The sequence below is a fragment of the Pseudopipra pipra genome, chromosome 3, assembly GCF_036250125.1.
Source record: "Pseudopipra pipra isolate bDixPip1 chromosome 3, bDixPip1.hap1, whole genome shotgun sequence".
In the NCBI taxonomy this organism is placed as follows: Eukaryota; Metazoa; Chordata; class Aves; order Passeriformes; family Pipridae; genus Pseudopipra; species Pseudopipra pipra.
In genome coordinates, this window is record NC_087551.1 from 41195995 (window position 1) to 41218285 (window position 22291).

At 38.9% G+C, this 22291-nt stretch overlaps 1 protein-coding gene across 5 annotated transcripts in view; it reads left to right on the plus strand.

Annotated features, from left to right (window-relative positions):
* Positions 1–1664: 1664 nt before the first annotated feature.
* SIPA1L2 (signal induced proliferation associated 1 like 2) overlaps positions 1665–22291 on the plus strand; it is a 131583-nt gene continuing 110956 nt past the window's right edge. For 3 of the 5 annotated variants that reach the window (XM_064648814.1, XM_064648815.1, XM_064648818.1), the window contains exon 1: positions 1665–2005. The gene's annotated coding sequence lies outside the window, so the exon portion shown is untranslated. The remainder of the gene's footprint in view (positions 2006–22291) is intronic. The other 2 variants (XM_064648816.1, XM_064648817.1) reach the window with 1 other exon arrangement.

Sequence of the window (22291 nt, forward strand, 5' to 3'; positions counted from 1 at the left end):
AACATTCTAAAATATAATTTTAACCAGAACAATAACACTCAATCAGGCATCCAAACCCTAACTAGTGAATGTAATGTTTGCTACTGCTTTTAGAGTAAATGTTGACATCTTTAAGTTTGTTCTAATAAGTGTGTATGAACCAATGCTTAAATTTATGATTGTGGACCGTATTTCTTGATGTAAAATGTGCATTAAAGGACCAGTTAAGTGCAATAACTCAAATTTTGGCCTGCCCTGGGTGTTCTGGATCTTTGGCATATTTGTGGCAGTTCCTTTCCATTAAAGCCTTCTGCTCTATTTCCATCAAAAGGTAGGCAGTGAGGAGAAGTTTACTAGACAGCGGAATACTTGTAAATGTCGACATTCAGCCTGCTCACCAGAGCTGAGCAAACTGGTACAACCAGAAAGTTACATACCCATGACAGGTAGGTATGGGCGGAGGGGAAAGCAAGTGAGAGAGGATTGGAAAAACATAAAAGAATCCTGAATTGTTTCTGTAGGGTTCTGTAGGAGTAGACTTTATTCCAAGGATATTGCAGGCCTCGTAATTTGGGGTAGCAGATGGGAGCAGCCACATCAGTTCTGATAACATCTTCTATTTTGCAACCTCTATGTAGAAATGAGCCCTATGATTACAGATATGGTTCTTCACAAAACTAGCTCGCAGAGTAAAAATAGGGAAATTCAAATTCTAAAACCAGCCTTTGGTTTGCTTACCAGAACACGTGGGGGAGGTGAAGGAAACGTGGATACCTAGCCATGGCTTATTTGGCAGGCAAATTAAACCTGCTCAGGGCTGCACAACACAGAGGGAAAGCACCACGCTCCTGATCATGTGCAACTTAAGAGTGGTACAGAGGAGACAGAGCACGCAATCCCAAGGACTCCACTGCCATGTGTTTCATCGCTATTAGGTATTTCCACTTTAAAGCTGTGGTTAAAGCACAGGCACTGCCGGGATGCGGACACAGCATCCCCGCCGTAAGCCCGGAGGGTCTCAGATGGGCATTCGCTGAGACAATGTAGAGCCTGGCAGGATGAGTCCTGGTCACCCCGCTGCTCGCCACTCCCTAGCTTCCCGTGGGAAGGAGCCGGGGGCTCAGGAGCCCGGGGGCGGCAGAGAGGCAGGGGCCGGGGGCCCAAGGCTGAGAGGCGTTGTCCAGGGTCTTGAAAGCGAAGAGGAGCGCCCGTGCAGGGCAGGAGGAGGGGCAGGTGCCAGGGCGCTCCGCCTCGGCTCCGCTCCGCCGGGGCTCACCTGGGCACGAGGGGCTGGGGGGCCCGATCCCGCTTGAAGGACCGGAGCTCAGCAGCTCGTTGCGGAGAGGGCCCCTCCCGGGGCCTCCTCACTCTCTGCCTCGCTCCGTCCTTCACCCCACCTGTTGCTCGCTCCCCATCCCAAACCGGCCGCCTGTCCCGGAGCGCCCTGGGATCCCCCCCCGCGCCGGGCCGGGCCAAGGGCGAGGGCGGGGGGGGCGGTGTTTCGGCGGGGGGCGGGGCCTGGGCCTTGCGGGGAGCGCGACAGCGCGAGCGGCCAATGCGGAGCTGGCGCTCCCCCGGGGCCGCGCCGGCCCAGCCAATGGGGGCGGGGCCGGCGGCAGGGGCGGGGCCTGCGGGCGCGCGGGGGCCGGCGCGCTCGGGTGCGAGTGTCGGGGCTGCGCCCGCCCCGCCCGCCGCTCCCGCCTCCCCGTCCGGCCGCGGAGCCGCACTCCAGAGCCAGCGCCGGGCAGAGCGAGGGGCAGCGCGGGGCAGCGCGGGGAAGAGAGGAGGACGGGGACGAGCGGCACCCGCGCCAGCCCGCAATACCCCAGCGGACGCCCCCCGGTTCCGTGCAGGGCTCCAGCTCCCCGCGGGTGGCGTGTCCCGCGGGAGGGAAGAGGAGAGGAGAGGATTGCTCGCCGCTGGCGGAGAGCGGAGCGCAGCCCGTGTGCGCGGGGGGGGCATGGGGGTCCCGCGGCGGGAGCAGCCGGAGCGCGGGCAGCGGCGGCCGCGGCAGCGGCGGCACCAGGTAAGGAGCGCCCGGCACCGCGTCCGTGCCCCGGGGCCGTGCGAGTGCTCTCCGTGCCGGGAAGGGCTCGGGGGCAGCTTGGGGAAGGGCCTGAAGGACCCACGTCCTCTCTGCTAAGGTGCCGTTGGGAGGGAGGCTCGGCTGCTCCGGGCTCCGAGGAAGGACGGAGTGCTGGTGCAGGGAGCGGGGAAGCGGCGAGGAGCCGCGGGCCCCCCTTCCCCGCCAGCCCGCCGTCCTCGCCCGGCCGCCGCTCGGTGCCCGCCGCGCCGGGGCGGGGTGGCTGCGGTCGGGATGGGTCGCTCCCGCACGTCGCCTTTATAAATAGCGCTCGGATCTGCCTCCCGAGTAATGGCCGCGGGGGCGGCGGGGGTGTCCCCCGGGTCGCCGGTCACCTGCGGGGCGGCTCTGCCACCGGCTGCGGCAGCTGGGGCACGCCGCTCCCCTCTCCCAGTCTCTCTTCGACAATAATGGCAATTACGGAGTAAGTTTGCTTGGATCGGACATCTGTGGGGTAGAACTGCTGCTCAGAGCTGAGACGGTGCAGTGGGGACCGCCAAGCGCTCGGGGTGGCAGAGGGAAAGGATCTTCAGCCCGTGCAGTTTCCTTAAATGATTTTAATGCTGTTTATTTAGTTACTGGATACAAGGCGCAACCTGCATCCTTTTGCACTCTTTGTTACATTGTAATATTCTGATAGCTGTTCAGTGGTCCGTTCTCCAAACTTGGCGTTGGAGTTCATTAAATGGTAGATAGCTGGGCTCAACTTTGCTTTAGATTTTTATGTTCCTGGCTCCGCACCCCTTCGGTGTTCCGCTGCAGCGCCTTGCTGGGCTGGTGAGAGCCCCTGTGAACGGGGAAGTAGCGTTATGCAGGCTTGACAAAGGCAACTCCGGAGTCGACAAATTTCAGATATGGCTGTTAAGGTTCACAAAGTAGGTCAGTAAACTACCTTAGTACTTGGTGCTGCATTATTTCAATACATCAGTAGTTTGAATACTTGCTTTCAGCCTGGCTTTTCTAGAGGAAACGAGTTCTATTTTTTATGATGCAAAAGATATGCAAAGTTGAAGAGAATTGCACATGTAAATTTCCGTGTGCTCTTTTGTGCGCAGTTTTCACTTCTAAAAGTTAACACTAGATGGCTTTCTTATATCAGCTATCCTACAGGGAAGGAAAGCATGTAATCTGGCTCTGCAGCCTGCTATTTCTGTATTTGTCTAATTTTTTTTTTCTTCACGTAAATAGTAAACTATGTTCTGGTCAGTTCTGCACTGATTAGACCCGAGCAGAATTTGAAGTTTGCTTACTAGCTGACATAATTTATTGTTTTGATCAGCTTATCTTGCTGCTTAGACATTATTTTACATATGTGTCACTGATACCTAAAGAAAGTTTTAGTTGAAAGGTAACTCTGCAAAATATTTACGGTGCTTTAAAGGAAGGCAGCTGGATAAGGCAGGATGTTTGAAAATTGGGAAAACCCAATAATTCAGTCTTATTTGTTACTTAGTTTCATGGGCTTATTTTAAAAAGGACCATCGTGCATTGATATTGTCTGTTCAGCTATTTTTTCCCAGATTCTGTACCTGACTATCTTAGACTGAAACACTTTGGAGTTGGATTCAGAAAGGCAGTGCATCACAGCCTGCTGGATATAGGAATGCCTGGCCTTGATGCCGTATTACTCTATTTCTTGTGGTTTTTTTTCCAAAACTGTGCCTGTTGTCAGTGGAATGTGTTATTTGCCCTCCATTCACTTTTTCAGTGGCAGCTCTGAAATACTTCAATCTTAAATTTGATCTTTGAAATATCTTTTATTATTAATGCAAACATGTTTAAATCATCAAGAGCTCTAATGCATTATAGATATTTAAATATCACTTAGGGTCCACAACAGTTGATTTATAATTTATGTAGCATTCATATAAAGCTAGATTTAGAGAGGTCTCTGAATGTATTGTCTTGGTTTTGCATGCCCAGTGGGTTACTTTACCAGGTCATGCAGCACTTCGATGTAACAAGAAGGAATACTTACTTGTAAGGATGCCAGACTGTTTCACCAATCCTGTTGGATCAGTTAAAGATATTTCATTTGTATATGCCAAGGATATAATGTAAAGCCTAGAACTAAATAAAACCTCAATTCTTTCTAGCTGGTATCTGCTTACTGTGCATATAGTATTTTTAAAGGTTTATATTTCATTTTCCTGAAAGAAAGATAATGTGGTCGTCTTTTTGTAGACATACACTGACATGCCATTACTCAAGTGCATTGTGAAATACTCTTGCAAATGAAGAGAGTCAAATGAGGAACTAGGCAAAGCAGTGGTCAAACAGGCAGAACCATCCCTTTTGCTGTTTTTGACCTTTACAACTGAACGAAGGCAGTTCATTTTTTCACTTTCAGCTTCATAGGCATTGTACCTAAGCTTTTTATCTGCAGATCACCAGTTCTAACTGCAGGAGAAAGTAAATATTTTCTCCTTGCCTTGGCTGGAGCTAAGATCATATTTAGACGGCTGGAAGTTAAAATATTTTGAGTAGGTTCATACCTTTTGCTGCTTAGAGATCTGGTCTGGTAATATTGAGTGAGAAATGCTATGTTATTATGATAATATAAGTTACAGATTGTGGAAAGAGGGTGGGGCACTGGGTTATCTAGTTTCTCACGTTAGTCATCCAAATTACCAACAGTAGCTGTTTTGACAGCTTTGAAATGAAATCAGGGTTTTCTCTTTCCATGCAATTTTTGCTTTACAATTTAAAATGCTTTGCAGTTTTAAAATGTTTGGATAAGCTGGGTTGTAGATCAGTGAAGTGGAGATGGCTGTTGTTTTATATATGTTGCAATATTGTACTCAAAGTAGGAAATTTTCTTATATTAGGAGACATAATTTATATCAAATTCTTGAAACCCTTACCACTTGCTAAGTCAAGACCAACTTCAGTTTATCTCTTTATTTTTAAGAGATTTTTCATCCTCATAAATCTAAACAGTTCAGGAAGTTTAAGGTAGAGGTGCCTTGACAGTCTTTTTCTACCCTGGTTTTTCTGCCTGAATTTTGAGGAAATACTGTGAAGACTGTCTACCATATCCAAGAATCCAGTCAAAAGAATTTATGAGGGAATTTGTATTTAGTAGATTGAAAAGTATGTTTCACAGTTGTTTGTTTGCTTATTTGTTAAACACTAGTTGTTCATATAATTTGCATTAAGAATAACAGAATTCCTCATGACATTCAGTGATGATGCCATATGACTGGTTAGATTTTTAAGAATTGCCAGGACTTCACATGACTAGCTGTATTATTTTTTTTTAGCTTGTTGTGAAAGGGCAGACTTCATGTTAAACATCTGATTTATCATGACAGAAGTAAATGAGAGAGAACCTGTCTTCCTTTGTAGTAAAGCACTGACCCCAGATTTAAAGCCACTTTCATGCATAATTGAATGAACAGAAGATTGAAAAGGATTATTATAATTGGTGATAGTCTTCTAGTTTTTAGTTAGACAGGACAGAAATAGGCAGAAATGTCATTGTGAATATTTTGCATCATAGTTCTTACTAAAAGATGTGTAAGCTCTTGTTTGGATCATGAAACTGTAATTACATCAGCAGTTAGCTACTCAAGATTTATAAGTGGATTCTTCTGGTTTTCTGGAATTTCTTAAATAATGAGCAGTCTATACATAATTAAAGGTTTTGTTTAAAAAAAGTCTTGAATCCTTATGGAGGTAGTCTTCTGAACATGTAATAAATGTAAGCAGCTGCCATCCTGTCTTTTTGGATCTGCAAGCAAACAGCTTTATTGGATCTGATGCTTGTAAAACATTTTAAGAATAGTAAATGTTTGAAATGAAGTAGACATTTATTTTAGTTGCTGTTAACTGGGGATTCTGTTTTCCTTACAAAAATGACCTGTACTCATTTTTTTTTTTAAAGTTACAACATGTAATGTAGAAAGATACCATCGCTGTTTTGAAAGTGAGGGAGTCTAGAAGGAGGCTAGGTAGAGGAGAGGTAGTAAATTGGCTTGTAGTAGCTAGGAGGCTGGAAGGTAGCAGTAGCTGAAGTTGTCATGACTGCCCCTCCCCCTCAGCAGCTTAAATAAAATTCTGAGCACAGGACTTGGAGTTTTGCCATTGAGTTTAAATCTTTTCTTATATAATGCCTTCATTTGTTGTCCTCAGTCCTGCGAAGTCCCATATTCAGCTCTGCAGATATTTGTCTGTATTATTTGCTGTTTCTTCTTTCCTTCCCCTCTCCCTTCATTGCTCAAATTCTCGCTCACATAGTGGCTGTGGATTGTGATAATGCCTGCCTGCATTTATGTGTAATATATGTCCTCTAACATAAATCCCATCAAATCATTTTCATATAATTTCAGACTGAAAATTCATATTGTGAAATACCTATGATTCAAAAGCTAAAAGATGAGACTTATAAAGCTCTCGTAAAACTCTACAATTTGCCCTTCCATTTCCCTTTAGGTTCACTAACTTTTATTTTAAACTTGATACAATCTGTGATGAAATTATAGAACTGCTTTGCGTATTACAGAAGCAACACATTATGGTACTTAAAATGTTTTTATATGGAAAGGTACTGAGAACACTAGAGGTTCTGTGGCAGGTTAATTCAAATGCAGCGAAATGTGTTTTAATACTTTCATAAAGTTTTTCGAGTGGTTTGATTATTTTTTTTTTGTTTGTTGGTTTGTTTTGTTTTCAGGGTTTTTTTGCTGATGCTTGTTTTGCTCTATATATATGAGAAGGAAAGGAGATTCTGGGCCACCTTGTATTTCATTTTGGATTTTTACAGTCGCTTCAGTCAATTTGATAAATTGTGAAATGATATGAGACTAAAACAGCAATTAAGATGAGTGGGGACAGAGTAAAACTTTCTATAGGTGTTAGTAATGCACATACTGTTAAAACATGTTTTGCTATTTTTTCCCCTTTAATGTAGGGGATTAAAAAGAAATACTGTAATTAATGTGTACTTAGCAAAACTGTCACTGCAAAAAGGAGTTCTGTCTCCTCTATTTTATAAAGAAGGTATTTGTGAAAGATAGGACGTTTCAGTCTGGTTTTTTTTTTTTTTTTCTTTCCACCTCAGTGTTACAAATTATTTAATCATGCTTCTCTGACTGTTTTCATTTCTGGTTTCTGTTCAAAGCTAATTATTTCCTATTTTTAGGTACCTAAAGTACATTCAAGGAAAAGAGCAGTCATAAGTGTTCTTCTAGCCTCTCAGCACTAAAAACAAACACCTGACATGTTTTAGAATGAAATCTCATTGTAATATTTGTGTGACACACAAATAGTAGGTGAGTAGGTGAAAAAAGATCAGAACACTGTGGCTGTGTATATTCATACATTCTCACGCCTAATGTGCACATCATCTACAACGTGTAAGCAAGCATATGTATTTTGCTGTGCTGATCTTCCTTATTGCAGTGGCTGGCTGCTGTTGAAGAATTAGGAGCAGTTTACAGTGATCAGGTTGTCCTTGCTGTTCTGCTGTAGTAAAGTAAGCCTTGGTTTTACTTTGTAAGGTTGTCAGGACAACAGCTTATTATTATTGCTCCTTGTGGTTTTTCTCTGTAGCAATGAAGGGAGCTGTTTCAAAGACAGTGGCTGCCTTGCCACATTGGGCTGCAGGATTGCCAGCTGTGATTTGGGTTCAGCAGGATGCTCTGGGTTTGTCATGTAAAAATTCTAATTGATGATGAATGTGAGGATAATTTTGTTCATTGGTCTAATGCAAAACAACCCATTGTATTTACAAACCCATGGCCTATTTTCTCCACAGGATTGTCATTACTCCTCTGTTCTCTTCCATCTGAGACTCAGAGAAAAATGTTTGAAGTTTGACAATATGGAACCTATGATATAAACTGATACAAGGCAGGAATTAGTTTAAAGCTATGCTATGTCAGTGTGCTACAGTCTGACACTGGAGCTAACAAGTGAAACCACTGGGGATTTCTGTTAGGTTTAGTTTGTGATGTCTTTGACAAAAATATTGTATGAAGTTGGTGTTCAATGATAAGCCTCATAAATAGTAGAGATGTTGTCATTTTGAAGAGCTACTTTACTTGTTACATAGTAAATGAGAAAAATAATGCAAGTTGTTACATACAACAAACTAAATGACTACAAAGGTGATTCTCTGAGTGTGGTCATTATATGCAAGAGGTGCAGTATTTTCAACTGCAATAACTTTTAGATTGTTGGGATGTTCAGGGGTGGGAAGATGTTCAATGTGCAGCAGGGAGAATTATATGAAGAAAACCTTCAAATAACTGAGGATTTTTTTTTTTTTTTAGTTTCATGAAATACGCCAACATGGGACTTGTTTTGGCATTTCCATAGATTCTTTTATATTGCTGATATAGAGATATTCCTTAGTTTGATCTTCAAATTATTCAGTCTGGGTTGAGCTGTAGTAGCCAATCAAGTGCTGTCCAGGTAGTTAAAATCCTTTCATCAAAACAGTAACCTTCTATTTCAAATTCCCTTTTCAGACAACTGAAACAATAGTCTATTCACAGAGTAATTTGGCAGAGATACATAGGCATGGGTTGCAGCTGTAGGTATAATACTAATCAGTTAAATCGATAAATAAGTTCAAGTTTCATTTAAGTAGGTCTTTGTATTGCTTTTTTTCTTATAGTGTGAAGTCTTTCCCATTTTATGATTCATGAAATGGTGTAAGGTGGGTAATGACTTCAGGTTCCCTGGTTGGGTGATGAAATTAATTTTTATTTTCATGGACTACATTTACAGATTCTGAAGCTTAAAACCCTTCTGTTTCATACAGAAACACATTTTTCTTTAGTCCTATGTTTTACTCCTTAATAGGAAGAAATCTAATGCAGTTGTTTTGATTTGGGTCTTGGTTTTGTGTTTAGTTTTGTTGGTTTTTTCCCTAAGCAGAAATTAAAATGGCCTTGTTTGAAGTTCCTGAGTATCTTTTATATACTTATTCATAGTCCTGGCACCTTTATATATACACTAAGTATATATACTAAGACCTTAAATGCCATCAGATGAGATTTAATATTGTTTATGGCAGTTTGCCCATCGTTTATCTTGAGTTTATCCAGGCTTTGAGCTTGGTTTTGATAGCATCTTTCTTATAAAGTTGCAATGTTACGGTTTGGACGGGAGGATTGGCTTGATTGTCAGGCTCAAAACGTAGCAGTTAATGGTTTGTATTCCACCTGGAGACCAGTTACAAGTGAAATACTGTACTGGGACCTATTCTGTTTAGTACTGTGATCAGTGACCTGGAGGAGGAGATGAAGTGTTTCCTCATCAAATTTGCATGTGACATCACATTGTGAGAGTAGTTGACATGTTTGAGGACAGTGCTCTGCAATTTAGAGAGGCTGGTGGCATGGACCATGATGAACCTTGTGACATTCAACAAGGATAAATGCATGTTCATATGCCTTGCCACAGCACCGGGTGGGGAGTGATTGCCTGGGAAACAGCTCTGCTGAAAGGGACCTGCACATTCTGACAGACAGGAGTCAGCATGTCAGTCTTCACTGACAGTAAAAAATGCCAGCAGCATACTAGACTTCATGAACAGAAGCATAGCCAGTGGATTGCAAATATTCAGTATTCCTTAGACCATACAGGATATATACCCCATTCCAGTTTTGGTTCCCCCAATATATAAGAAATATTAAGTAAACTGAAGCTAGTTCAGTGAAAAGCCAGCAAAATGAGGGGCTTGTGGCACAGAAGGGGAGGCTGAGAGAAACGGCTTTGCATAGCCTGGGCATCAGAAAGCTCAGGAGATACTTAATAGCTGCCTCACAAGGTGATACCTAAGAGATTATCAAGAAGACAGCCAGGCCCTTTACAGAGGTATGTGACAAGAGGAAGAGACACAGCAGTCACAATCTAAAATAGATGTGGTTCTGATTTGGCACTTGCAAATAAAAATCACCCTAAGGACACTGAGGAATTGGAACAGGTAACACAGGCAGGTTGTCAAATCTACATTCTTTCCATTTTTTTTAAGACTAGACTGGACAAAGCCCTAAGCAAGTTGGTCTGAATAAAGTGCTATGGTGGCTTCCAGTGTGAATTAATCTATGAAATATGACAAGGTTTTTATGGTATCAGTTGCTCTGATAATTGAGAATTTTAGTTGATATTCCAGTGTACTATTATTCCACTTTATTATAGTACAGAATTTGTACAGAATATTTCCCTATGATAATATTGGGAAGATCTTTTTACAAGACTAGGAAATAATTATTATGAGCTCCTATTATATATTCTTTGTTTAAACCAGTTGACAAGAATTCCCAAATAAATTATTAGCACTTAAAAATTTTATAACTATAGTACTTAACAAAAGAATAAGTGCTTAAAGACAATAGTGTCCTCTCAGGTTTGGCTTCAGATATACTTTGCTCACCTTGCCACTGAATTTTAAAACATGATTAGCAATACTGGAATTTCAGTGTGTGAATTTCTATTGAGTGGTTCTGTTAGATCTCTTCCAAAAGATTGTTTTACTGTTAAAGAGCAGGATACGAGTTTGAAACTGGCTCTCAGCAAGTCAAACTTAAATTTGTATTTAGTTCTTTTGCTTTGACTATAATTTTAGTCCTGTGGAACTCCTGATAACCTAAGCTAGAGTTACCCATGTGTCTGGGGAAAAAAGGCTGTGATTTGTCTGAGTATTTAAAAATCCAAATTGAAATGGTTCGGTTCTGAAAACAGGTGCTGTTTGTACTTCTTTATATTCAGTCTTAACCTCTTAGTTTCATTAGCTATAAACAAGAGCCTGCAGAACCTCAGAAGCTTGAGATGATTCCTATTCTTGTTCATCCAACTTCATAGTTGTTACACTTTTAAGTATTTCGGTGTTTACCTAAGCATGAATCAGACATATTAAGTGTTTAAAATTTCAGGGGTTTGTATAACATTTGGCTTCAGTATGAAAGAGGTTGCAAATGCATGCTGAGATAATCAAAACAAACAGGAAAGGGAATGGAAAGAATTTCCTTCAGGGTAAAATTCCTTAAAGTGGAAATAACCCTGATAGATAGTACTTGTCAGTTCGCAGAGAGCGTTATGACTTGCCTTCTGAAGATATTTTCACTGAAGGTGAAAGGATGTGGAGAAACTCAGTCAGATGTCCTTTCAAACCATCTTTTCAAAAAAAGGAGTTAAACCACTAATTTTGTTAAACGAATGGATCTCCAAAATTCTTGAATTAAGACTGTTGATAGGTACAGATAAACAGCCCAAGCCCGAAACCTCCTTTGCTCTGAACTGAACTGCTTATTTCTTTTATGTTCCAGTTGCTATAGAAAATAACTGCATCATTGATCTTTCTCATAAATCAGTTGCTCTCAGTTTTGATTACTGATGGGTTGCTGTTTTGGTGTTTTGTTGTGTTTTTTTGTTTTGTTTTGTTCTGCTCCCCCCCCCCCCATCGTAGTGGGAGACTGTTCAGGGACTCAGTTCACTGAGGACTAAAATTTTCTGCTAATCTGTGTGTGAAGCACGTGCTGAGGTTGCAACCCACTTGTTTGATTCTACCAATATCCTTGTTTAACCTAAATAGTTTGTCTTTCTTCCTGATACTTATGGATAGCTTGCTTTGTCATAGCTCAGTTTTCTGAGGTTGATCCAGTTAAAGTTTTAGTCAGTCTTTAAACAAGACAAGCACTTAGATGCTTCTTGTGGAGTATGGTACAAATACAGTGGCTGAGGAACAGAAGTCCCTTCTCTATACTTGTTTCATTTCTGTGTTTTATTATGGCTAATAAGAATTTAAGCAACATTCTACACAAATCAAAATTGTATTCTGTATATCTTGAAAGAGTAACTCCAAACATAAAAGGGGAAGTAAATTGTTAATCAAAACTTACTTTGTTCTTTCTAATTTATATTTTTTACCTTCCTTTGCAATGCCAGTGCTTCTCAATGTGGTGTTGTATTCAGATTTCATTAGTAACCTTCACTTTGTGTCAAGGTCCTTACTGAAAATATGAGATGAAACTGATTCCAAGATTGACCTTAGACTTCATCTAATAAACTGCTTTAGGTGTTTTGTTTTTTTTTTCAGGAGAGTCAATTGTCTCTTTACTTGTTCTCTTTTCAGTATGGTACTGTATCAGGTACTTCCTTAATTTCAGGTTGTACCTTAAGGATTTTTCTTGAATACCATCGACGAGCTGATCTAGGGGATCTTTCTTCTGTGTAGAGCTGCAGCTCTTGAACCAGCTTGTCCTTGATGCTTGTGGGAACCCAGCTGAAGCAGTAGCTCTTGCTGAGTTCCTAAATAGGTTGAATATGGTTTATGTACCAAGCAGTGACAGTAATTTAAAATATAATCTGCATAGAATTTTCATAGCTGTGATATGTGAGCTTCCTTACTGTAAATTGTGTTCTTTTATGCAGTCCAACTAATCTTTTGATTTTATCAAGGTTGGCACAGTTGCTAATGGCATATGCAGGAGAAAGCAGACCTTCTTGGAACCTAATGTCGAACCAAGTTCTGTAGCTGGCCAGTTCTCAAATGAGACAGTGTAGATTTCCTGCTTTTTGTAAGTAAATGTGTCTTATAAACCCTTGAGAACGAAATAATTCATTAGTGAGTTTAAAAAGTCTGTTCATTGGCATTTTATTTTCAGGGCAGGACTCAAGCTTTTGAAATTATTCTCCTGATCTTCCCATTTAAAAATATTTTGTTAGCATGATGAAGTAGTTTCAGATAACGTAAATTGTATTTCTTTGTAATGAAACTAACCCAAATAAGATATTGACCGTAACATAAACTGCATTTCTGATTCTGAATGCTATACAATGTGACTGAGTAATTGAGACATGGAAGTTAAAAACAACAGTGCTGAAGGTGATGTGCTTTACAAAAATTTAAGGTGAATATGTGAGAAGAAAGCAAATAGCAAAATGAAACAAAGTTTATGGAGTAAACTCTTATTTCTCAGTATTCAGGAAGTAAATATTTTCTCTAACTTGTTATGACTTGGACAGAATTATAAAAATATTGTGTCAGTTTTGTCAAGCTCACTCAAATTGAGTTTAGTAATCTGAGATATGGCAACTCAATGGGAAGGGTACTTAAACAGAATAAACAAAACAAGCCAACAAACCCACATTATTAAGGAAAGTGATCGAGAACTGTTGTTCTGGAGGTTTAAAAGCATTACATCAGCAGCACCTACTTTTTGAGGGTTTTTTGTTTTGTTTTTTTTTAATGTTCGGCTGGAGGGGGAAAAAAATATGTATTCCTCAGGCTGTCCCCCCATCTATCTTCACTTTTCTCCTCATGAAGGCACTATGGCTGTTATTTAAATTTTTAATAGAAAGATCACAGATCACTATCTTGTAGTGGTTACTTTTTTCAGTGTTTTATTTTTATGGCTTTGCTTGTTATAATAGTTTGACTCACAGATTTGATCACATACCAGTGTTTTGGTTACGTGCACCAAAATAAACACACAGCTTGCTATATTTGCTTTGTATTTTTCTATTTCTTTGTTGGGTTTTTTAGTTCATTTAAAGTAGATTTCAACAAAATTGCAACTAATTGCCAGTAGCCCAGCTGATTTATAGGAACAGTATAAAGATTCTCAGAGTTGAACTGACCACAGTAAAACCTTGCAGTTATGTTATGAAACCTAGAATCCGAGCTTCTAATAAAATGTTTATGGCCTTCAACCTCTTTGGCAATAAATTAAAAAGAGAAATCTGTTTCAAGTGCATTTTTTCCTTAAACTGTAATGACATAACTTCTTCTCTAATGCTTTTCTCCTCCCACATGCAGTCTTTCATTCTACAGTAAAAGTTTTCATGCCCTTCACTCGTGCTCTATTCTGTCTCCCACACCCCTCTACTGACTTGCCATTACCCACTTCTGGAACAAAAAATGACTTTTCTATGTTTAAAAAGCGTAGGCCTGTGGCACAAGTGGGTGGTTTACTGTGGCCAAGGGGGCCCAGTGTGTGGTTTGTCTCTCTAGAGGCTGGAGGCAGAGCACAGCTCCTGGTGAAAGACAGCTGACTGTCAGCTCTTGTGCACCTTCTGGATGGGAAGTGCGTGGTCAGGTTTGCTTCCTGCCCACGATGTTTTGACGTTTATTGCTGCCAAGAGGACATGCTCTCAGCACCTGAGTAAGACAACAGCACAGGTTGCCCCTTGACCACTGGCAAATTAGTGAAATTCCTTTTCCAGCTATATGTTTTAAAGGACATGTACAGTATGGAGTAGAGGACTAGATGGACTATGTTTTTTCTAAATATATGGAGAATGTTCTGTCCTTTCAAACCAGTTAGGCTTTAAATGACTTTATCTCATCAGTTAGAGGAAATAAAAACACTGCAAGAGGTTCCAAAGACCAGAAGTCTGTATATGGTTCACAAAGATGATGGGGAGGGTGGGTGTGGGTCGGTACACTTTTCAGGATACAAATCTTGGCCTTCTTTTTGTTGTTGTTGTTCCTGTTTAATACCTATAAGATTAGCACCTTTTATCATACTGATGAAGTATTAAAATAAATAAACAGTGTGACATTTGGGTAAGGCAACAACGAAAGCCTCTTGAGCTCTGTATGTGGTCAATATTTTGAATAATTTGACAGAAGGGTTTTGTTTCAGGTAGAATCATGGTTCTTTACTTTTTTCTTATTTTAACATCTTGCCTGAAACAGACAGTACATATGTACACTCTGGAGGTTATTCATTAGTTTAATGATAACTCTGCTATCCTTGACAGAGATACCTTTTTCCTCTCTCCTTTGTGACTACCATAGCCACTGGTATGTTTTAATATTATTTTTATAATCAAGGATGAACAATTGGTAAAACTTAGCTTTTCCATGTTGAGTAGTTTCTAAGTTAATAAAGATGCCATTATCTTATTAGAAGAGTTGAAAACATGTTTAAGAGGTAAGAAGGTGTGAGGTTGTGTTTTCTGGGAAGTTAATATATTAACAGCAGTTTCTCTCCACAAACCGATGGGCTGTAGAATAGGTGGATATATGTTGCCTTCAAGATGCTCCTAATTAGAGGGAGAGTTAGAAGACCAAGTGAACAGAAACACAAGAGGAATATGAAAATATTTATTATGAATACCCTCCGTTTGTACGAAATGGTCTGAGTTTTTCTGTTAAAGAGTTGTTCATCTGAAAGAAAATAAATCACTTCAAGCTTCATTGTTAGATATTAAGCACTAGATTATATGAATTTATATAGTGGTTTTGGTTTTTATTTTCCTTCTATCAGAAGAATCTCATTCAGCTTTTTCCTGACTGCTCTCTGACAAATACAGATGGGAGTGCAGATCTATATTTTGTGATCATTGATATTTTGAGTAGAATACTTGAGAATTTGGGCTTTATATTAAGCAAATCTCAAGTTTTCCTTCTTTGTCTTTCCCTGTATTTTCCTGTGGTGGGGTCAGAGAAAATTCTTGAACACAAATATTCTGCTCTCTTCGTTGTCCAAAGTATACAAGATGATCTTTTATGTTCCCTTTGTTTGTTTGTTTGTTTTATTGTTTTTGTCTGTACTTCTTAAAAGTAGTTTAACTTGAAAATACTTCTGTTTCATGTGAAAAGCAGTTGTGTACCTGTTTTGTTCTTAAAAGTATGAGGTGCTTTAAAATACTACAGATGATAATCATGACTGAAACAAGAAATACTCTCCCTTTGTGGGAAGGGGAAAGAAGTGCTGGGTGATACTTAAAATATTTGTGGTAGCTGCTAAGCATGTATACTGCAATTGTACAGTTGTCTCAAGGATTTTTGTCCTTCTGAAAAGAAATAAACCAGCAGTAATGATCTTGGGTTGGGGAGTGGGGAAATCTTTGACAGATGGGAGAAGGGTGAGTGAATCAATGGAGTACGTATGTTTGCACGCCTGTGCACACATCTGAAATGTAGAAAGAGAAATAAAACATAACTGAGTAACTGTTTCTTTCAGGGGGAGGGTGTCGGTTTTTTGGTTGGTTGATTTTGGGTTTTTTTTGTTGATCTTGGCTTTATAAATCAGCAGAAAGAGAGTTTATCCTTGGTCTGTGATGTTTATGATTTAGAGCTTTTTTTTGATTGCTAAATGTCTGTTCCTGCTGGAAATGGTATGGCGTTTGACTGCTAATTTTCGTTACTCTTTTGTTCTATTGCAGTTTTTAGAATGAAATGCATTGTATATCCTTAATGGGTATGAATTGTCACATAAGTGCATTATTGAGATAAAACTGTGTGAAGGCACATGCAATTTCAAAATGTGTTATAAATCAGTATTTTACTCCAACCTTCTTCTTAGTAGCAACTGAAGCTTTATAAGAGAAGGGTTTGTCTTGGTTTAGTTTTGATTCAACAGCTGAGATAAAGGATGTGTTTCTACAACTTCAACAACCTTGAAAGTTTGTTTTTGGTTAGGTTAAATTCCTCTGTTACTAAGAATTTTTTCACAAGGGCTAAAGTCTGTGTTCACAGCAACATGGCAGGTTGTGAATGAGGCACTGAATGTATAAGGGAGACTTACTTTTGAGGCAGAAGATGTGACTTGCAATGGTACCAAAGCTGTGCTCAACCTGCACTAACTAGCAGAATGCATGAAGGTGGAGAGCCTTGCTGTCTTTCTTAAATAAGATGTTTGGGTATAAAAGACAGCAAGAAACTTGCTCTCTTTTTAAGTCCCAATCACTCATTACTTTAATTTGCATTCTCTCCTTTGCATGGACTAGGAGCATGAACCTCAAATGAGAGCCATTATAACTAATGTTTGGGGAAAAATATTAAAACTTGTGCATTAGAAAACATACATTGAGAGAATGAGTTGCTCTCGTTAAAAAAGTGTGGTAATTTAAATTTTTTTTCATAGAAAACTTAAATGAATATATAGAACTATATTATCTTGATGTAGTCTCCTAGCTGTATATTGACATTTATTTTGACTCTCTTAAATAAATATGTTCAAAATCTTGCTTTATTTAGAAGTGGATTAAGTTATATCTGAATCATGTTGAAATCTGTTAAGTCTTAACTGGTGGAGTTTTAAATTAAGATTGTAAATGCCTTTTTAGCACTTTTTATTTCTGTGATGTGTGATGATACCTAAACTGTGTAACTGTGTGCAGAAATAAGGGGAATGGACTTGTCTCCTGGCCAACCCTTTTTTTTTTCCCGATCTCAGGTGGCTATTACTCTAGTTTCACAAATACTGACTATCTGTAACTACTCCACACTTAAGGACATTTTTGTAAGTTCAGCAGCATTTGACCTTTTTAAATACACAAACCCAGGGTCTGTCCTTCGAGAAAATTATTCTGTATGGCAGATGGCAAAGTGAAACTGTTATCCCTGCTAATTTTTCACTAATTTAGATATGTTGTATTTTTTCTTTTCCTCAGACAGTGAAGTCTAAAAAAATCCATGAAAAATACTGCTTCACATATTTCTGGTACAGCAAACATACCTTGTTTTGAGTAATTTTTTGTTTTACAGGAGGCAGGCCTTTCTGTGCCTTTCCTCATTTCTCTTCTCATGCAATAGAGCCTTTGGGATGTTTCCAGTTTGATTGGCAGGCTGGCATATTTAGGCATGGCGGAAATACAAACTGTGTTTTTCATTCAGAACCACACAAACTGTGCCATATTTGAAGTAAGTTATTGAAGCTCCATCTGCAAGAATAATGGCCTTAAGAATTTAAACTGGTGTTAGGTTTTTTTTGAAATAGAAGAGAAAAAGTATCTGTCAAATATAAATGGAAGAGGAATCAAAACGAGGCGATCCTGACCAGAAACCAAGCTTTACTTTTAAGTTAATTCACTGACTAGTCTTCTGATTTGCCATTCAGTAAAGAACAAAGGGCTGGGAAACAGCAGTAGAGGTGGTAATTGTAATTGCCTGTATTAAAAATGCATTGTGGATGATGGGAGGTGGAGAGGAGCAAAAACAAATAAAAAACCCACAGCTGAAACAAACAACTTCCCTGGCCCCCTAACAGGTAAGATTAATTATTTATTTAGTAACAGTTCAGAAACACTGGATGTGTGGAAGTGTGGTGAGCAAATTTTTTTTTGAGGGGGTCAGGCAAACAGAATATACCCTAGGCTGTAGTGTAAGTATATTGGGCTCTAGTTGCAATGGGAATTCAAAATGTAGTAAAAACATTTCTTTAGTCAAAGTAATCAAAGAAGAATTAGTTTATAATTTTGTAGAGTATGTAAAGATCTATGATCTGACTTCAGCTTCCCAAAAATGTTTGTTTATATCAATATTGTTATTTAAAATTTACACTTAAATGACTTCAAGTTTTTTTAATATAAGACAGCTACTGTATCCTGAAACATCTGGTATTACAACCTTCAAAAAAGGTATTCTTTTCCCCAGTTCACTTAATGGGTGAAATCATAGTGATTTTTGTCTATGACGAACTTTCTTTGACTTCAGTGAAACTAGAATGAACATATACCTAACAATCTGTCCCCAAATCTTGTTGATCTATGGATGTGGATTAATGTTATTTGGGATGCTGAAAGCTTCGGGCTGCTCCCAAGTTAGTCCCTCTTGACTTAAAAAAGGGATAGTGTTCTTGTTACAGTATGTTGTAGTGTACTTATCAGCTCAGATGATGTCTCAGGTCTCTGTACTTCTCGAAATGATCACCATTAATTCTTTATTTTCTGTTGTGTATTTGCCTCCTATTCCTCTTTGTTTTGCGTGTGTTTAATGTGGTTTATTTCACTCTACTGTTACACCATGTAATTGGTTGTTGACTATAAAAGCAATGGTAGTAAATTATCCGACTCATATTCTTGGAATGAATTTGATGACCAATTATACTATTTTTGTCTCTAATATTTGAAGGGAAATGGGAGACATTCAAATGCAATTCTGAGCATTGTCAGTCTTTTCAGTGTTATTTCAAAGTTAAGAGAAAGAGGACTCCAGAATTTTGAATAGGGTTTTCAGTCAAATGCACAAGTTCAGCATGTATGGAAAGCACTAAGAGATTATAAGTGTCTTTAACGAAGAATTAATTTCTAAATTCTGCACACTAATTTATTTAAATTACTAGATATTTCAGTAGGAGAGCTGGATGAAATGTTAAAAATCTTGATTTATGTTAAATATCTAATTTGTTTCGTGTATTTCAAGAGGGATGTTGATAAACTGGGGAGCATCAATAAGATGGGTGGAGGGCCCTTGCTTGGAGCAAATGACCTATTGGAAGATGCTGCAAAGCTTGTTCACTCTGACAAAGAAGTGACCTAAGTGAGTGACCTAAGAGTATCCCATAGCTTCTTGAAGGGTAGTTTCAAAAATGATAGAGGTGTGGGTTTTTTTCAGTGTCACCAAATTGGCCACAAACTATGATATGGTGTGTGTTTGGGTTAGACATGAGGAAGAGACGTGGAGGGAGGCCTGGAACAGACTGCCTGGAGAATTTTCCATCTTTGGAGGTCTTGAAGACTCAGCAAGACATTGCTGACCATGCCTGACCATTTCCAGCTGATGACAGACCTGCTCTGAGCAGAAGATTGGACTGCATGACTTCCAAAAGTGTCTCTCAACCTAAACCGATTATGTTTTTGTTCATCTTCTAGACCCTTTCTTTTATTATCTCATTCTAAAATGAAATGTGGCTCGTGTGTTTGTTTGAAAAAGCAAACAGCATTGTCAAAAAGCATATCCCTTCACTGATTTAATTTGAAAACCATCTTTCTTTTCTCTCTAGAGGAAAACAGAGCTGATAAAGAAATGTTCTGGGGTTTTCTGTAGTACTTAATATCTTGCTTTCCTCTCAAAAAATTACAAAAAGTATTTTTTCACCCCAGACAAATGTTAATGGTAAATAAAATATTAAACAGACCCATGGGAGCAATAGAAAAAAATATTCATCTTATTTCTGTGAATAGCATTCACAACACTGTAATTTAGTTATGGTTTTTTCACACACATTTTATGACCTGTGAGTAATTTTTGTATCTTTCTTGCTTTTAAGCAGTTACCTTAAGTCAGCTGCCACATTCCACTTATCTTTAATTGAAATGGTCAGGTACTACCTCATTGTCTAGCTGATTTTTTTTCTTCTTCTTTTCTGCAATGATTTCTGCCTTGTTTAGTAGCTTTGGTTCCAGGCTGATAAATCACCTTTATCATTAATATTTTCAACATTTATATTTTCATGAGATTTCTCTTTTTTGTGTTCAGGTGATATCAAAAGCAATGCAAATGTCTTACTGCTGTACTCTGAAAATGCAGGGAATTTGAGGCCCTATCTCTTTCATTGTGGGGTGTGGTACTCAACTTTGCTGTGGTTATACCAAACCACTCACATTTAAGCTCCTTATGTCTTCTGTGATGAAGTCCGGCATTGTACAAAGTTAAAAAAAAAAAGGGGGGGATATGAGGACTAAATGTTGAGCTATCCCTGGCAGAAAAAAGCAATAAAACCAAAGATTGGAAAGTAGCTATACTATTTACTCTATATTAGTTACTGTATTTTCTATAATTTGTGGTCCAAGCATGATATTTTGCAGTGCCAGAATTGGTATTATTTTGTGCTCTCTTTGTGATCTTGCTTATTACATACTTTTGCTGTGTTGTCAAAATGAGGTGTTGCAAAGGGAAAAAACAATGCCTGGAGCTGAGTATTGTTTCACGGAAGAAAAATAAAGGTAGAAATGAAGATGATGTGTTCACATTATGTATGTGAATAGCAGTGTGCAAAGTATCATGTTGAAAATATAAATTATAAAGATTTAGCTCTTTATTACCTTTTATTAAAGATACTTGCATTCCATATTAATTGTAGATTTATTGTAGGTAAAAAGACATCTATTGAAATAATGGGCAATGCAGACAGAATTTCTGACAAAATCATTTTGATGTAAAATTCACACTCTTTCCCAAATGAAAAGCAAGTATGGTAGAGCTATCTCTATCTTACCTTTTCTATTTTCATAATGAAGAATATTCTTCCAGGTCAGAGCAGGGTTAGTTTTTTCCATATTCAGGATAAAGCTATAGTTACCTTTGCACGTGTATAAGAAAATTCTGCTGGCCTAAGGATAGGCCTATTTACCTTGCTGCTTATATTAGAGAGTGTGGCAATAGTGCATATTTCACTGTTCACTTTGTTGTCTTAGCATGTGCTCTGTGTTATTTTCTTCAGAGAAAGCATCATCCAAAGTTGCAGTCAATCTGAGACTTAAGCAGACAAGAGATAATGAATATTGCTTTTAACATTAATAACTGCTGTGTAATTAATTGCACTCAATTAGCAAATCTTTAAGTATTCACACTGCAGTAATGTAATTTGTTTTCCCAGGTAGCTGATCACAAAATAGGGAAAGCTGCTTTTAACAAACTCAAGTAATTGCATATTTCATTGAAAATGTTTTGATTGAAACAGTGGTGTTACCTGATGTTCCTCAGTCTGTCTTGAGCCCATTCAGTTGTTCCAGCTGGCTTACTGTTGCTTTAAGACATGAGATGGGTGTTTGGGTGGTGTGCTCCCTGATAATTGAATCCTGTTCCCTCTGCTAGTCAACTAGATACTGAGAGTTTGGAAGTGCATCCACTGGGGAGACATCCCTTCTTGGCTGCATGGGCAGGGACCGGTATGTAAAACTAGGAACAATGTTTACTGTGATGAAATATCTGTAAACTGACCTGTATCTGGTGAGGTTCAGCCAGCCTGGATCAAATATGGTATACGTTCTATAGGGGCAAATATAACTTTGGATAGTATTTTTATATTGTACATCATTTTATACTGTGTCAGCATTTGTGATAAATATACTGTGATAGTATGTAATAGTGATAAAGTTCTCAAATTCCTTTTAAACTGAGTGGTATGTGTAGCCTACAACATGATTAGTGCCCTCATCTATTTGACTTCTTTTAGACTTTGAATTTTCCACATGCCACTAGGCTATAGAGGATTACAGATCTTAGACAGATGAATGTAATCCTTACTATGATGGATGTTACTATTTAATGAAGCTCACAAACAAGTGTACAAACTGAGGTGTCAGGCATCCTGAACCAACATGAGTTATTTTTTATTATTTGTGTGGCTTTGGTTCAGAATATGGAGTCCAAGAAAAATCTGTAACTGGGGAATTCCACCTTGGGTTTTAAATAGACATTGTAACATTGCAGCCAGCATTGGTATTAAAAACAACCACCTTGTCAAATAAGGGAGAAGTTTGAAGGTTTTTTGTTGTGTTTTTATTTGTGTTCTTTTGCTGGGTTTGGGTGTTTGTTTTTTT